Raw genomic sequence first — 16,987 nt, forward strand, 5'->3', positions numbered from 1 at the left:
AGGGAAACTGAAATTCATAATGATTGAAATGACAAAAGATCTGCTAATTCCCTTCAGCTATGGTCGTGTTTGCACAAAGCAGTACAGAAACAAAATTGAGTTGAAGCATTGTACTGACTTTTCATTTTTCTGTCTCTCAGGTGTCTGACTAGAACAGACTGTACTGAGAACAGAGCCCTCTGATATATTCCAGAAGTATAGGTTGCGTTCATCGTGGGTACTGGACATCCGCAAGCTTTAGCAAGATCCCCAGTGGCCTAATGCATAAGGCACTGGCCTCCTAAGCCAGGGAATGTGGGTTCGAGTCCCATCTGGGGTGCTGGGAAAGCAGAGTGGCGCAGCGGAAGCGTGCTGGGCCCATAACCCAGAGGTCGATGGATCGAAACCATCCTCTGCTAAGTCAGCTTTAGTCCTAAAAAAGCATTCCTTTAGTCCAAAAATAGCACACCTTTCAATGTCAGAGGGGTGTGAGTCAAAAATTGATAGAAAGCCTCTAAAGACAGGGTGAATTCACTCTATAGCATTTCTTTCAATGTTTTAATTTAATGAAACTCTTCAAGGCACTTCATGCTTCACTCTAGCAAATCCCAATAGACACTCAAAATAACCTACAAATTCAAGCTTGTGTTGTAAAAAATTTAAGTCCCTTTCAAGAAAGTGAATGAAAATGGTGCTCGACAAGATGTTTAGAAGTAGACCTGGAAATTTCAAAACTTAAAAGCATGTTTGCCAAGTTGATATGTTCGTATGCTTGTACAAAAGATCTGCTAATTCCCTTGAGCCATGAGGTTGATTTGCTGACAACAGATGGCGTGATGACAAGGGGTAATGTCGAGAGATGTGTTACATTGGCCTATCTTATCAAAGATCTCTTGCTGAATCTTCTCCAGGACCTCCAGACTTCTACATATTTGGCCAAAAGAGGTGACGCGGAACAACGTGTGGATTTTTCAAATGTCACTGGATGTCAAAGATTGGGTGAAAGGGAAACTGAAATCCAGAAAGATTGAAAATACAAAAGATCTGCTAAGTCCCCTGCTCAGTGGGTGAAAGGGAAACTGAAATTCATAATGATTGAAATGACAAAAGATCTGCTAATTCCCTTCAGCTATGGTCGTGTTTGCACAAAGCAGTACAGAAACAAAATTGAGTTGAAGCATTGTACTGACTTTTCATTTTTCTGTCTCTCAGGTGTCTGACTAGAACAGACTGTACTGAGAACAGAGCCCTCTGATATATTCCAGAAGTATAGGTTGCGTTCATCGTGGGTACTGGACATCCGCAAGCTTTAGCAAGAGCCCCAGTGGCCTAATGGATAAGGCACTGGCCTCCTAAGCCAGGGATTGTGGGTTCGAGTCCCATCTGGGGTGCTGGGAAAGCAGAGTGGCGCAGCGGAAGCGTGCTGGGCCCATAACCCAGAGGTCGATGGATCGAAACCATCCTCTGCTAAGTCAGCTTTAGTCCTAAAAAAGCATTCCTTTAGTCCAAAAATAGCACACCTTTCAATGTCAGAGGGGTGTGAGTCAAAAATTGATAGAAAGCCTCTAAAGACAGGGTGAATTCACTCTATAGCATTTCTTTCAATGTTTTAATTTAATGAAACTCTTCAAGGCACTTCATGCTTCACTCTAGCAAATCCCAATAGACACTCAAAATAACCTACAAATTCAAGCTTGTGTTGTAAAAAATTTAAGTCCCTTTCAAGAAAGTGAATGAAAATGGTGCTCGACAAGATGTTTAGAAGTAGACCTGGAAATTTCAAAACTTAAAAGCATGTTTGCCAAGCTGATATGTTCATATGCTTGTACAAAAGATCTGCCAATTCCCTTGAGCCATGAGGTTGATTTGCTGATAACAGATGGCGTGATGACAAGGGGTAATGTCGAGAGATGTGTTACATTGGCCTATCTTATCAAAGATCTCTTGCTGAATCTTCTCCAGGACCTCCAGACTTCTACATATTTGGCCAAAAGAGGTGACGCGGAACAACGTGTGGATTTTTCAAGTGTCACTGGATGTCAAAGATTGGGTGAAAGGGAAACTGAAATCCAGAAAGATTGAAAATACAAAAGATCTGCTAAGTCCCCTGCTCAGTGGGTGAAAGGGAAACTGAAATTCATAATGATTGAAATGACAAAAGATCTGCTAATTCCCTTCAGCTATGGTCGTGTTTGCACAAAGCAGTACAGAAACAAAATTGAGTTGAAGCATTGTACTGACTTTTCATTTTTCTGTCTCTCAGGTGTCTGACTAGAACAGACTGTACTGAGAACAGAGCCCTCTGATATATTCCAGAAGTATAGGTTGCGTTCATCGTGGGTACTGGACATCCGCAAGCTTTAGCAAGAGCCCCAGTGGCCTAATGGATAAGGCACTGGCCTCCTAAGCCAGGGATTGTGGGTTCGAGTCCCGTCTGGGGTGCTGGGAAAGCAGAGTGGCGCAGCGGAAGCGTGCTGGGCCCATAACCCAGAGGTCGATGGATCGAAACCATCCTCTGCTAAGTCAGCTTTAGTCCTAAAAAAGCATTCCTTTAGTCCAAAAATAGCACACCTTTCAATGTCAGAGGGGTGTGAGTCAAAAATTGATAGAAAGCCTCTAAAGACAGGGTGAATTCACTCTATAGCATTTCTTTCAATGTTTTAATTTAATGAAACTCTTCAAGGCACTTCATGCTTCACTCTAGCAAATCCCAATAGACACTCAAAATAACCTACAAATTCAAGCTTGTGTTGTAAAAAATTTAAGTCCCTTTCAAGAAAGTGAATGAAAATGGTGCTCGACAAGATGTTTAGAAGTAGACCTGGAAATTTCAAAACTTAAAAGCATGTTTGCCAAGCTGATATGTTCATATGCTTGTACAAAAGATCTGCCAATTCCCTTGAGCCATGAGGTTGATTTGCTGACAACAGATGGCGTGATGACAAGGGGTAATGTCGAGAGATGTGTTACATTGGCCTATCTTATCAAAGATCTCTTGCTGAATCTTCTCCAGGACCTCCAGACTTCTACATATTTGGCCAAAAGAGGTGACGCGGAACAACGTGTGGATTTTTCAAATGTCACTGGATGTCAAAGATTGGGTGAAAGGGAAACTGAAATCCAGAAAGATTGAAAATACAAAAGATCTGCTAAGTCCCCTGCTCAGTGGGTGAAAGGGAAACTGAAATTCATAATGATTGAAATGACAAAATATCTGCTAATTCCCTTCAGCTATGGTCGTGTTTGCACAAAGCAGTACAGAAACAAAATTGAGTTGAAGCATTGTACTGACTTTTCATTTTTCTGTCTCTCAGGTGTCTGACTAGAACAGACTGTACTGAGAACAGAGCCCTCTGATATATTCCAGAAGTATAGGTTGCGTTCATCGTGGGTACTGGACATCCGCAAGCTTTAGCAAGAGCCCCAGTGGCCTAATGCATAAGGCACTGGCCTCCTAAGCCAGGGAATGTGAGTTCGAGTCCCATCTGGGGTGCTGGGAAAGCAGAGTGGCGCAGCGGAAGCGTGCTGGGCCCATAACCCAGAGGTCGATGGATCGAAACCATCCTCTGCTAAGTCAGCTTTAGTCCTAAAAAAGCATTCCTTTAGTCCAAAAATAGCACACCTTTCAATGTCAGAGGGGTGTGAGTCAAAAATTGATAGAAAGCCTCTAAAGACAGGGTGAATTCACTCTATAGCATTTCTTTCAATGTTTTAATTTAATGAAACTCTTCAAGGCACTTCATGCTTCACTCTAGCAAATCCCAATAGACACTCAAAATAACCTACAAATTCAAGCTTGTGTTGTAAAAAATGTAAGTCCCTTTCAAGAAAGTGAATGAAAATGGTGCTCGACAAGATGTTTAGAAGTAGACCTGGAAATTTCAAAACTTAAAAGCATGTTTGCCAAGTTGATATGTTCATATGCTTGTACAAAAGATCTGCTAATTCCCTTGAGCCATGAGGTTGATTTGCTGACAACAGATGGCGTGATGACAAGGGGTAATGTCGAGAGATGTGTTACACTGGCCTATCTTATCAAAGATCTCTTGCTGAATCTTCTCCAGGACCTCCAGACTTCTACATATTTGGCCAAAAGAGGTGACGCGGAACAACGTGTGTATTTTTCAAATGTCACTGGATGTCAAAGATTGGGTGAAAGGGAAACTGAAATCCAGAAAGATTGAAAATACAAAAGATCTGCTAAGTCCTCTGCTCAGTGGGTGAAAGGGAAACTGAAATTCATAATGATTGAAATGACAAAAGATCTGCTAATTCCCTTGAGCCATGAGGTTGATTTGCTGACAACAGATGGCGTGATGACAAGGGGTAATGTCGAGAGATGTGTTACACTGGCCTATCTTATCAAAGATCTCTTGCTGAATCTTCTCCAGGACCTCCAGACTTCTACATATTTGGCCAAAAGAGGTGACGCGGAACAACGTGTGTATTTTTCAAATGTCACTGGATGTCAAAGATTGGGTGAAAGGGAAACTGAAATCCAGAAAGATTGAAAATACAAAAGATCTGCTAAGTCCTCTGCTCAGTGGGTGAAAGGGAAACTGAAATTCATAATGATTGAAATGACAAAAGATCTGCTAATTCCCTTCAGCTATGGTCGTGTTTGCACAAAGCAGTACAGAAACAAAATTGAGTTGAAGCATTGTACTGACTTTTCATTTTTCTGTCTCTCAGGTGTCTGACTAGAATAGACTGTACTGAGAACAGAGCCCTCTGATATATTCCAGAAGTATAGGTTGCGTTCATCGTGGGTACTGGACATCCGCAAGCTTAAGCAAGAGCCCCAGTGGCCTAATGGATAAGGCACTGGCCTCCTAAGCCAGGGATTGTGGGTTCGAGTCCCATCTGGGGTGCTGGGAAAGCAGAGTGGCGCAGCGGAAGCGTGCTGGGCCCATAACCCAGAGGTCGATGGATCGAAACCATCCTCTGCTAAGTCAGCTTTAGTCCTAAAAAAGCATTCCTTTAGTCCAAAAATAGCACACCTTTCAATGTCAGAGGGGTGTGAGTCAAAAATTGATAGAAAGCCTCTAAAGACAGGATGAATTCACTCTATAGCATTTCTTTCAATGTTTTAATTTAATGAAACTCTTCAAGGCACTTCATGCTTCACTCTAGCAAATCCCAATAGACACTCAAAATAACCTACAAATTCAAGCTTGTGTTGTAAAAAATGTAAGTCCCTTTCAAGAAAGTGAATGAAAATGGTGCTCGACAAGATGTTTAGAAGTAGACCTGGAAATTTCAAAACTTAAAAGCATGTTTGCCAAGTTGATATGTTCATATGCTTGTACAAAAGATCTGCTAATTCCCTTGAGCCATGAGGTTGATTTGCTGACAACAGATGGCGTGATGACAAGGGGTAATGTCGAGAGATGTGTTACACTGGCCTATCTTATCAAAGATCTCTTGCTGAATCTTCTCCAGGACCTCCAGACTTCTCCTACATATTTGGCCAAAAGAGGTGACGCGGAACAACGTGTGGATTTTTCAAATGTCACTGGATGCCAAAGATTGGGTGAAAGGGAAACTGAAATCCAGAAAGATTGAAAATACAAAAGATCTGCTAAGTCCCCTGCTCAGTGGGTGAAAGGGAAACTGAAATTCATAATGATTGAAATGACAAAAGATCTGCTAATTCCCTTCAGCTATGGTCGTGTTTGCACAAAGCAGTACAGAAACAAAATTGAGTTGAAGCATTGTACTGACTTTTCATTTTTCTGTCTCTCAGGTGTCTGACTAGAATAGACTGTACTGAGAACAGAGCCCTCTGATATATTCCAGAAGTATAGGTTGCGTTCATCGTGGGTACTGGACATCCGCAAGCTTTAGCAAGAGCCCCAGTGGCCTAATGGATAAGGCACTGGCCTCCTAAGCCAGGGATTGTGGGTTCGAGTCCCATCTGGGGTGCAGGGAAAGCAGAGTGGCGCAGCGGAAGCGTGCTGGGCCCATAACCCAGAGGTCGATGGATCGAAACCATCCTCTGCTAGGTCAGCTTTAGTCCTAAAAAAGCATTCCTTTAGTCCAAAAATAGCACACCTTTCAATGTCAGAGGGGTGTGAGTCAAAAATTGATAGAAAGCCTCTAAAGACAGGGTGAATTCACTCTATAGCATTTCTTTCAATGTTTTAATTTAATGAAACTCTTCAAGGCACTTCATGCTTCACTCTAGCACATCCCAATAGACACTCAAAATAACCTACAAATTCAAGCTTGTGTTGTAAAAAATGTAAGTCCCTTTCAAGAAAGTGAATGAAAATGGTGCTCGACAAGATGTTTAGAAGTAGACCTGGAAATTTCAAAACTTAAAAGCATGTTTGCCAAGTTCATATGCTTGTACAAAAGATCTGCTAATTCCCTTGAGCCATGAGGTTGATTTGCTGACAACAGATGGCGTGATGACAAGGGGTAATGTCGAGAGATGTGTTACACTGGCCTATCTTATCAAAGATCTCTTGCTGAATCTTCTCCAGGACCTCCAGACTTCTCCTACATATTTGGCCAAAAGAGGTGACGCGGAACAACGTGTGGATTTTTCAAATGTCACTGGATATCAAAGATTGGGTGAAAGGGAAACTGAAATCCAGAAAGATTGAAAATACAAAAGATCTGCTAAGTCCCCTGCTCAGTGGGTGAAAGGGAAACTGAAATTCATAATGACTGAAATGACAAAAGATTTGCTAATTCCCTTCAGCTATGGTCGTGTTTGCACAAAGCAGTACAGAAACAAAATTGAGTTGAAGCATTGTACTGACTTTTCATTTTTCTGTCTCTCAGGTGTCTGACTAGAACAGACTGTACTGAGAACAGAGCCCTCTGATATATTCCAGAAGTATAGGTTGCGTTCATCGTGGGTACTGGACATCCGCAAGCTTTAGCAAGAGCCCCAGTGGCCTAATGGATAAGGCACTGGCCTCCTAAGCCAGGGATTGTGGGTTCGAGTCCCATCTGGGGTGCTGGGAAAGCAGAGTGGCGCAGCGGAAGCGTGCTGGGCCCATAACCCAGAGGTCGATGGATCGAAACCATCCTCTGCTAAGTCAGCTTTAGTCCTAAAAAAGCATTCCTTTAGTCCAAAAATAGCACACCTTTCAATGTCAGAGGGGTGTGAGTCAAAAATTGATAGAAAGCCTCTAAAGACAGGGTGAATTCACTCTATAGCATTTCTTTCAATGTTTTAATTTAATGAAACTCTTCAAGGCACTTCATGCTTCACTCTAGCAAATCCCAATAGACACTCAAAATAACCTACAAATTCAAGCTTGTGTTGTAAAAAATTTAAGTCCCTTTCAAGAAAGTGAATGAAAATGGTGCTCGACAAGATGTTTAGAAGTAGACCTGGAAATTTCAAAACTTAAAAGCATGTTTGCCAAGCTGATATGTTCATATGCTTGTACAAAAGATCTGCCAATTCCCTTGAGCCATGAGGTTGATTTGCTGATAACAGATGGCGTGATGACAAGGGGTAATGTCGAGAGATGTGTTACATTGGCCTATCTTATCAAAGATCTCTTGCTGAATCTTCTCCAGGACCTCCAGACTTCTACATATTTGGCCAAAAGAGGTGACGCGGAACAACGTGTGGATTTTTCAAATGTCACTGGATGTCAAAGATTGGGTGAAAGGGAAACTGAAATCCAGAAAGATTGAAAATACAAAAGATCTGCTAAGTCCCCTGCTCAGTGGGTGAAAGGGAAACTGAAATTCATAATGATTGAAATGACAAAAGATCTGCTAATTCCCTTCAGCTATGGTCGTGTTTGCACAAAGCAGTACAGAAACAAAATTGAGTTGAAGCATTGTACTGACTTTTCATTTTTCTGTCTCTCAGGTGTCTGACTAGAATAGACTGTACTGAGAACAGAGCCCTCTGATATATTCCAGAAGTATAGGTTGCGTTCATCGTGGGTACTGGACATCCGCAAGCTTTAGCAAGAGCCCCAGTGGCCTAATGGATAAGGCACTGGCCTCCTAAGCCAGGGATTGTAGGTTCGAGTCCCATCTGGGGTGCTGGGAAAGCAGAGTGGCGCAGTGGAAGCGTGCTGGGCCCATAACCCAGAGGTCGATGGATCGAAACCATCCTCTGCTAAGTCAGCTTTAGTCCTAAAAAAGCATTCCTTTAGTCCAAAAATAGCACACCTTTCAATGTCAGAGGGGTGTGAGTCAAAAATTGATAGAAAGCCTCTAAAGACAGGGTGAATTCACTCTATAGCATTTCTTTCAATGTTTTAATTTAATGAAACTCTTCAAGGCACTTCATGCTTCACTCTAGCAAATCCCAATAGACACTCAAAATAACCTACAAATTCAAGCTTGTGTTGTAAAAAATTTAAGTCCCTTTCAAGAAAGTGAATGAAAATGGTGCTCGACAAGATGTTTAGAAGTAGACCTGGAAATTTCAAAACTTAAAAGCATGTTTGCCAAGCTGATATGTTCATATGCTTGTACAAAAGATCTGCCAATTCCCTTGAGCCATGAGGTTGATTTGCTGATAACAGATGGCGTGATGACAAGGGGTAATGTCGAGAGATGTGTTACATTGGCCTATCTTATCAAAGATCTCTTGCTGAATCTTCTCCAGGACCTCCAGACTTCTCCTACATATTTGGCCAAAAGAGGTGACGCGGAACAACGTGTGGATTTTTCAAATGTCACTGGATGTCAAAGATTGGGTGAAAGGGAAACTGAAATCCAGAAAGATTGAAAATACAAAAGATCTGCTAAGTCCCCTGCTCAGTGGGTGAAAGGGAAACTGAAATTCATAATGATTGAAATGACAAAAGATCTGCTAATTCCCTTCAGCTATGGTCGTGTTTGCACAAAGCAGTACAGAAACAAAATTGAGTTGAAGCATTGTACTGACTTTTCATTTTTCTGTCTCTCAGGTGTCTGACTAGAATAGACTGTACTGAGAACAGAGCCCTCTGATATATTCCAGAAGTATAGGTTGCGTTCATCGTGGGTACTGGACATCCGCAAGCTTTAGCAAGAGCCCCAGTGGCCTAATGGATAAGGCACTGGCCTCCTAAGCCAGGGAATGTGGGTTCGAGTCCCATCTGGGGTGCTGGGAAAGCAGAGTGGCGCAGCGGAAGCGTGCTGGGCCCATAACCCAGAGGTCGATGGATCGAAACCATCCTCTGCTAAGTCAGCTTTAGTCCTAAAAAAGCATTCCTTTAGTCCAAAAATAGCACACCTTTCAATGTCAGAGGGGTGTGAGTCAAAAATTGATAGAAAGCCTCTAAAGACAGGGTGAATTCACTCTATAGCATTTCTTTCAATGTTTTAATTTAATGAAACTCTTCAAGGCACTTCATGCTTCACTCTAGCAAATCCCAATAGACACTCAAAATAACCTACAAATTCAAGCTTGTGTTGTAAAAAATTTAAGTCCCTTTCAAGAAAGTGAATGAAAATGGTGCTCGACAAGATGTTTAGAAGTAGACCTGGAAATTTCAAAACTTAAAAGCATGTTTGCCAAGTTGATATGTTCGTATGCTTGTACAAAAGATCTGCTAATTCCCTTGAGCCATGAGGTTGATTTGCTGACAACAGATGGCGTGATGACAAGGGGTAATGTCGAGAGATGTGTTACATTGGCCTATCTTATCAAAGATCTCTTGCTGAATCTTCTCCAGGACCTCCAGACTTCTACATATTTGGCCAAAAGAGGTGACGCGGAACAACGTGTGGATTTTTCAAATGTCACTGGATGTCAAAGATTGGGTGAAAGGGAAACTGAAATCCAGAAAGATTGAAAATACAAAAGATCTGCTAAGTCCCCTGCTCAGTGGGTGAAAGGGAAACTGAAATTCATAATGATTGAAATGACAAAAGATCTGCTAATTCCCTTCAGCTATGGTCGTGTTTGCACAAAGCAGTACAGAAACAAAATTGAGTTGAAGCATTGTACTGACTTTTCATTTTTCTGTCTCTCAGGTGTCTGACTAGAACAGACTGTACTGAGAACAGAGCCCTCTGATATATTCCAGAAGTATAGGTTGCGTTCATCGTGGGTACTGGACATCCGCAAGCTTTAGCAAGAGCCCCAGTGGCCTAATGGATAAGGCACTGGCCTCCTAAGCCAGGGATTGTGGGTTCGAGTCCCATCTGGGGTGCTGGGAAAGCAGAGTGGCGCAGCGGAAGCGTGCTGGGCCCATAACCCAGAGGTCGATGGATCGAAACCATCCTCTGCTAAGTCAGCTTTAGTCCTAAAAAAGCATTCCTTTAGTCCAAAAATAGCACACCTTTCAATGTCAGAGGGGTGTGAGTCAAAAATTGATAGAAAGCCTCTAAAGACAGGGTGAATTCACTCTATAGCATTTCTTTCAATGTTTTAATTTAATGAAACTCTTCAAGGCACTTCATGCTTCACTCTAGCAAATCCCAATAGACACTCAAAATAACCTACAAATTCAAGCTTGTGTTGTAAAAAATTTAAGTCCCTTTCAAGAAAGTGAATGAAAATGGTGCTCGACAAGATGTTTAGAAGTAGACCTGGAAATTTCAAAACTTAAAAGCATGTTTGCCAAGCTGATATGTTCATATGCTTGTACAAAAGATCTGCCAATTCCCTTGAGCCATGAGGTTGATTTGCTGATAACAGATGGCGTGATGACAAGGGGTAATGTCGAGAGATGTGTTACATTGGCCTATCTTATCAAAGATCTCTTGCTGAATCTTCTCCAGGACCTCCAGACTTCTACATATTTGGCCAAAAGAGGTGACGCGGAACAACGTGTGGATTTTTCAAGTGTCACTGGATGTCAAAGATTGGGTGAAAGGGAAACTGAAATCCAGAAAGATTGAAAATACAAAAGATCTGCTAAGTCCCCTGCTCAGTGGGTGAAAGGGAAACTGAAATTCATAATGATTGAAATGACAAAAGATCTGCTAATTCCCTTCAGCTATGGTCGTGTTTGCACAAAGCAGTACAGAAACAAAATTGAGTTGAAGCATTGTACTGACTTTTCATTTTTCTGTCTCTCAGGTGTCTGACTAGAACAGACTGTACTGAGAACAGAGCCCTCTGATATATTCCAGAAGTATAGGTTGCGTTCATCGTGGGTACTGGACATCCGCAAGCTTTAGCAAGAGCCCCAGTGGCCTAATGGATAAGGCACTGGCCTCCTAAGCCAGGGATTGTGGGTTCGAGTCCCGTCTGGGGTGCTGGGAAAGCAGAGTGGCGCAGCGGAAGCGTGCTGGGCCCATAACCCAGAGGTCGATGGATCGAAACCATCCTCTGCTAAGTCAGCTTTAGTCCTAAAAAAGCATTCCTTTAGTCCAAAAATAGCACACCTTTCAATGTCAGAGGGGTGTGAGTCAAAAATTGATAGAAAGCCTCTAAAGACAGGGTGAATTCACTCTATAGCATTTCTTTCAATGTTTTAATTTAATGAAACTCTTCAAGGCACTTCATGCTTCACTCTAGCAAATCCCAATAGACACTCAAAATAACCTACAAATTCAAGCTTGTGTTGTAAAAAATTTAAGTCCCTTTCAAGAAAGTGAATGAAAATGGTGCTCGACAAGATGTTTAGAAGTAGACCTGGAAATTTCAAAACTTAAAAGCATGTTTGCCAAGCTGATATGTTCATATGCTTGTACAAAAGATCTGCCAATTCCCTTGAGCCATGAGGTTGATTTGCTGACAACAGATGGCGTGATGACAAGGGGTAATGTCGAGAGATGTGTTACATTGGCCTATCTTATCAAAGATCTCTTGCTGAATCTTCTCCAGGACCTCCAGACTTCTACATATTTGGCCAAAAGAGGTGACGCGGAACAACGTGTGGATTTTTCAAATGTCACTGGATGTCAAAGATTGGGTGAAAGGGAAACTGAAATCCAGAAAGATTGAAAATACAAAAGATCTGCTAAGTCCCCTGCTCAGTGGGTGAAAGGGAAACTGAAATTCATAATGATTGAAATGACAAAATATCTGCTAATTCCCTTCAGCTATGGTCGTGTTTGCACAAAGCAGTACAGAAACAAAATTGAGTTGAAGCATTGTACTGACTTTTCATTTTTCTGTCTCTCAGGTGTCTGACTAGAACAGACTGTACTGAGAACAGAGCCCTCTGATATATTCCAGAAGTATAGGTTGCGTTCATCGTGGGTACTGGACATCCGCAAGCTTTAGCAAGAGCCCCAGTGGCCTAATGCATAAGGCACTGGCCTCCTAAGCCAGGGAATGTGAGTTCGAGTCCCATCTGGGGTGCTGGGAAAGCAGAGTGGCGCAGCGGAAGCGTGCTGGGCCCATAACCCAGAGGTCGATGGATCGAAACCATCCTCTGCTAAGTCAGCTTTAGTCCTAAAAAAGCATTCCTTTAGTCCAAAAATAGCACACCTTTCAATGTCAGAGGGGTGTGAGTCAAAAATTGATAGAAAGCCTCTAAAGACAGGGTGAATTCACTCTATAGCATTTCTTTCAATGTTTTAATTTAATGAAACTCTTCAAGGCACTTCATGCTTCACTCTAGCAAATCCCAATAGACACTCAAAATAACCTACAAATTCAAGCTTGTGTTGTAAAAAATTTAAGTCCCTTTCAAGAAAGTGAATGAAAATGGTGCTCGACAAGATGTTTAGAAGTAGACCTGGAAATTTCAAAACTTAAAAGCATGTTTGCCAAGCTGATATGTTCATATGCTTGTACAAAAGATCTGCCAATTCCCTTGAGCCATGAGGTTGATTTGCTGACAACAGATGGCGTGATGACAAGGGGTAATGTCGAGAGATGTGTTACATTGGCCTATCTTATCAAAGATCTCTTGCTGAATCTTCTCCAGGACCTCCAGACTTCTACATATTTGGCCAAAAGAGGTGACGCGGAACAACGTGTGGATTTTTCAAATGTCACTGGATGTCAAAGATTGGGTGAAAGGGAAACTGAAATCCAGAAAGATTGAAAATACAAAAGATCTGCTAAGTCCCCTGCTCAGTGGGTGAAAGGGAAACTGAAATTCATAATGATTGAAATGACAAAATATCTGCTAATTCCCTTCAGCTATGGTCGTGTTTGCACAAAGCAGTACAGAAACAAAATTGAGTTGAAGCATTGTACTGACTTTTCATTTTTCTGTCTCTCAGGTGTCTGACTAGAACAGACTGTACTGAGAACAGAGCCCTCTGATATATTCCAGAAGTATAGGTTGCGTTCATCGTGGGTACTGGACATCCGCAAGCTTTAGCAAGAGCCCCAGTGGCCTAATGCATAAGGCACTGGCCTCCTAAGCCAGGGAATGTGAGTTCGAGTCCCATCTGGGGTGCTGGGAAAGCAGAGTGGCGCAGCGGAAGCGTGCTGGGCCCATAACCCAGAGGTCGATGGATCGAAACCATCCTCTGCTAAGTCAGCTTTAGTCCTAAAAAAGCATTCCTTTAGTCCAAAAATAGCACACCTTTCAATGTCAGAGGGGTGTGAGTCAAAAATTGATAGAAAGCCTCTAAAGACAGGGTGAATTCACTCTATAGCATTTCTTTCAATGTTTTAATTTAATGAAACTCTTCAAGGCACTTCATGCTTCACTCTAGCAAATCCCAATAGACACTCAAAATAACCTACAAATTCAAGCTTGTGTTGTAAAAAATGTAAGTCCCTTTCAAGAAAGTGAATGAAAATGGTGCTCGACAAGATGTTTAGAAGTAGACCTGGAAATTTCAAAACTTAAAAGCATGTTTGCCAAGTTGATATGTTCATATGCTTGTACAAAAGATCTGCTAATTCCCTTGAGCCATGAGGTTGATTTGCTGACAACAGATGGCGTGATGACAAGGGGTAATGTCGAGAGATGTGTTACACTGGCCTATCTTATCAAAGATCTCTTGCTGAATCTTCTCCAGGACCTCCAGACTTCTACATATTTGGCCAAAAGAGGTGACGCGGAACAACGTGTGTATTTTTCAAATGTCACTGGATGTCAAAGATTGGGTGAAAGGGAAACTGAAATCCAGAAAGATTGAAAATACAAAAGATCTGCTAAGTCCTCTGCTCAGTGGGTGAAAGGGAAACTGAAATTCATAATGATTGAAATGACAAAAGATCTGCTAATTCCCTTGAGCCATGAGGTTGATTTGCTGACAACAGATGGCGTGATGACAAGGGGTAATGTCGAGAGATGTGTTACACTGGCCTATCTTATCAAAGATCTCTTGCTGAATCTTCTCCAGGACCTCCAGACTTCTACATATTTGGCCAAAAGAGGTGACGCGGAACAACGTGTGTATTTTTCAAATGTCACTGGATGTCAAAGATTGGGTGAAAGGGAAACTGAAATCCAGAAAGATTGAAAATACAAAAGATCTGCTAAGTCCTCTGCTCAGTGGGTGAAAGGGAAACTGAAATTCATAATGATTGAAATGACAAAAGATCTGCTAATTCCCTTCAGCTATGGTCGTGTTTGCACAAAGCAGTACAGAAACAAAATTGAGTTGAAGCATTGTACTGACTTTTCATTTTTCTGTCTCTCAGGTGTCTGACTAGAATAGACTGTACTGAGAACAGAGCCCTCTGATATATTCCAGAAGTATAGGTTGCGTTCATCGTGGGTACTGGACATCCGCAAGCTTAAGCAAGAGCCCCAGTGGCCTAATGGATAAGGCACTGGCCTCCTAAGCCAGGGATTGTGGGTTCGAGTCCCATCTGGGGTGCTGGGAAAGCAGAGTGGCGCAGCGGAAGCGTGCTGGGCCCATAACCCAGAGGTCGATGGATCGAAACCATCCTCTGCTAAGTCAGCTTTAGTCCTAAAAAAGCATTCCTTTAGTCCAAAAATAGCACACCTTTCAATGTCAGAGGGGTGTGAGTCAAAAATTGATAGAAAGCCTCTAAAGACAGGATGAATTCACTCTATAGCATTTCTTTCAATGTTTTAATTTAATGAAACTCTTCAAGGCACTTCATGCTTCACTCTAGCAAATCCCAATAGACACTCAAAATAACCTACAAATTCAAGCTTGTGTTGTAAAAAATGTAAGTCCCTTTCAAGAAAGTGAATGAAAATGGTGCTCGACAAGATGTTTAGAAGTAGACCTGGAAATTTCAAAACTTAAAAGCATGTTTGCCAAGTTGATATGTTCATATGCTTGTACAAAAGATCTGCTAATTCCCTTGAGCCATGAGGTTGATTTGCTGACAACAGATGGCGTGATGACAAGGGGTAATGTCGAGAGATGTGTTACACTGGCCTATCTTATCAAAGATCTCTTGCTGAATCTTCTCCAGGACCTCCAGACTTCTCCTACATATTTGGCCAAAAGAGGTGACGCGGAACAACGTGTGGATTTTTCAAATGTCACTGGATGCCAAAGATTGGGTGAAAGGGAAACTGAAATCCAGAAAGATTGAAAATACAAAAGATCTGCTAAGTCCCCTGCTCAGTGGGTGAAAGGGAAACTGAAATTCATAATGATTGAAATGACAAAAGATCTGCTAATTCCCTTCAGCTATGGTCGTGTTTGCACAAAGCAGTACAGAAACAAAATTGAGTTGAAGCATTGTACTGACTTTTCATTTTTCTGTCTCTCAGGTGTCTGACTAGAATAGACTGTACTGAGAACAGAGCCCTCTGATATATTCCAGAAGTATAGGTTGCGTTCATCGTGGGTACTGGACATCCGCAAGCTTTAGCAAGAGCCCCAGTGGCCTAATGGATAAGGCACTGGCCTCCTAAGCCAGGGATTGTGGGTTCGAGTCCCATCTGGGGTGCAGGGAAAGCAGAGTGGCGCAGCGGAAGCGTGCTGGGCCCATAACCCAGAGGTCGATGGATCGAAACCATCCTCTGCTAGGTCAGCTTTAGTCCTAAAAAAGCATTCCTTTAGTCCAAAAATAGCACACCTTTCAATGTCAGAGGGGTGTGAGTCAAAAATTGATAGAAAGCCTCTAAAGACAGGGTGAATTCACTCTATAGCATTTCTTTCAATGTTTTAATTTAATGAAACTCTTCAAGGGACTTCATGCTTCACTCTAGCAAATCCCAATAGACACTCAAAATAACCTACAAATTCAAGCTTGTGTTGTAAAAAATTTAAGTCCCTTTCAAGAAAGTGAATGAAAATGGTGCTCGACAAGATGTTTAGAAGTAGACCTGGAAATTTCAAAACTTAAAAGCATGTTTGCCAAGTTGATATGTTCATATGCTTGTACAAAAGATCTGCTAATTCCCTTGAGCCATGAGGTTGATTTGCTGACAACAGATGGCGTGATGACAAGGGGTAATGTCGAGAGATGTGTTACACTGGCCTATCTTATCAAAGATCTCTTGCTGAATCTTCTCCAGGACCTCCAGACTTCTCCTACATATTTGGCCAAAAGAGGTGACGCGGAACAACGTGTGGATTTTTCAAATGTCACTGGATGCCAAAGATTGGGTGAAAGGGAAACTGAAATCCAGAAAGATTGAAAATACAAAAGATCTGCTAAGTCCCCTGCTCAGTGGGTGAAAGGGAAACTGAAATTCATAATGATTGAAATGACAAAAGATCTGCTAATTCCCTTCAGCTATGGTCGTGTTTGCACAAAGCAGTACAGAAACAAAATTGAGTTGAAGCATTGTACTGACTTTTCATTTTTCTGTCTCTCAGGTGTCTGACTAGAATAGACTGTACTGAGAACAGAGCCCTCTGATATATTCCAGAAGTATAGGTTGCGTTCATCGTGGGTACTGGACATCCGCAAGCTTTAGCAAGAGCCCCAGTGGCCTAATGGATAAGGCACTGGCCTCCTAAGCCAGGGCTTGTGGGTTCGAGTCCCATCTGGGGTGCTGGGAAAGCAGAGTGGCGCAGCGGAAGCGTGCTGGGCCCATAACCCAGAGGTCGATGGATCGAAACCATCCTCTGCTAAGTCAGCTTTAGTCCTAAAAAAGCATTCCTTTAGTCCAAAAATAGCACACCTTTCAATGTCAGAGGGGTGTGAGTCAAAAATTGATAGAAAGCCTCTAAAGACAGGATGAATTCACTCTATAGCATTTCTTTCAATGTTTTAATTTAATGAAACTCTTCAAGG

General features: G+C 42.0%; 13 non-coding genes across 13 annotated transcripts; all 13 read left to right on the forward strand.

Moving 5' to 3' along the window:
• The first annotated feature begins 1,297 nt into the window (after nucleotides 1–1,297).
• On the forward strand, nucleotides 1,298–1,370 carry trnar-ccu (transfer RNA arginine (anticodon CCU)). Its single transcript has one exon. It is a non-coding gene; the product is annotated as a tRNA-Arg (tRNA).
• Nucleotides 1,371–2,348: 978 nt separating this feature from the next.
• On the forward strand, nucleotides 2,349–2,421 carry trnar-ccu (transfer RNA arginine (anticodon CCU)). Its single transcript has one exon. It is a non-coding gene; the product is annotated as a tRNA-Arg (tRNA).
• Nucleotides 2,422–4,777: 2,356 nt separating this feature from the next.
• Nucleotides 4,778–4,850, forward strand: trnar-ccu (transfer RNA arginine (anticodon CCU)). The gene has a single exon. It is a non-coding gene; the product is annotated as a tRNA-Arg (tRNA).
• Nucleotides 4,851–5,831: 981 nt separating this feature from the next.
• Nucleotides 5,832–5,904, forward strand: trnar-ccu (transfer RNA arginine (anticodon CCU)). Its single transcript has one exon. It is a non-coding gene; the product is annotated as a tRNA-Arg (tRNA).
• Nucleotides 5,905–6,877: 973 nt separating this feature from the next.
• On the forward strand, nucleotides 6,878–6,950 carry trnar-ccu (transfer RNA arginine (anticodon CCU)). Its single transcript has one exon. It is a non-coding gene; the product is annotated as a tRNA-Arg (tRNA).
• Nucleotides 6,951–7,928: 978 nt separating this feature from the next.
• trnar-ccu (transfer RNA arginine (anticodon CCU)) lies at nucleotides 7,929–8,001 on the forward strand. The gene has a single exon. It is a non-coding gene; the product is annotated as a tRNA-Arg (tRNA).
• Nucleotides 8,002–8,008: 7 nt separating this feature from the next.
• trnam-cau (transfer RNA methionine (anticodon CAU)) lies at nucleotides 8,009–8,080 on the forward strand. Its single transcript has one exon. It is a non-coding gene; the product is annotated as a tRNA-Met (tRNA).
• Nucleotides 8,081–8,982: 902 nt separating this feature from the next.
• Nucleotides 8,983–9,055, forward strand: trnar-ccu (transfer RNA arginine (anticodon CCU)). The gene has a single exon. It is a non-coding gene; the product is annotated as a tRNA-Arg (tRNA).
• Nucleotides 9,056–10,033: 978 nt separating this feature from the next.
• Nucleotides 10,034–10,106, forward strand: trnar-ccu (transfer RNA arginine (anticodon CCU)). Its single transcript has one exon. It is a non-coding gene; the product is annotated as a tRNA-Arg (tRNA).
• Nucleotides 10,107–11,084: 978 nt separating this feature from the next.
• Nucleotides 11,085–11,157, forward strand: trnar-ccu (transfer RNA arginine (anticodon CCU)). The gene has a single exon. It is a non-coding gene; the product is annotated as a tRNA-Arg (tRNA).
• A 3,407-nt stretch (nucleotides 11,158–14,564) lies between these two features.
• On the forward strand, nucleotides 14,565–14,637 carry trnar-ccu (transfer RNA arginine (anticodon CCU)). Its single transcript has one exon. It is a non-coding gene; the product is annotated as a tRNA-Arg (tRNA).
• Nucleotides 14,638–15,618: 981 nt separating this feature from the next.
• Nucleotides 15,619–15,691, forward strand: trnar-ccu (transfer RNA arginine (anticodon CCU)). Its single transcript has one exon. It is a non-coding gene; the product is annotated as a tRNA-Arg (tRNA).
• A 981-nt stretch (nucleotides 15,692–16,672) lies between these two features.
• trnar-ccu (transfer RNA arginine (anticodon CCU)) lies at nucleotides 16,673–16,745 on the forward strand. The gene has a single exon. It is a non-coding gene; the product is annotated as a tRNA-Arg (tRNA).
• Nucleotides 16,746–16,987: the final 242 nt, after the last annotated feature.

The sequence above is a fragment of the Brachyhypopomus gauderio genome, chromosome 10, assembly GCF_052324685.1.
Source record: "Brachyhypopomus gauderio isolate BG-103 chromosome 10, BGAUD_0.2, whole genome shotgun sequence".
Taxonomy (NCBI): Eukaryota; Metazoa; Chordata; class Actinopteri; order Gymnotiformes; family Hypopomidae; genus Brachyhypopomus; species Brachyhypopomus gauderio.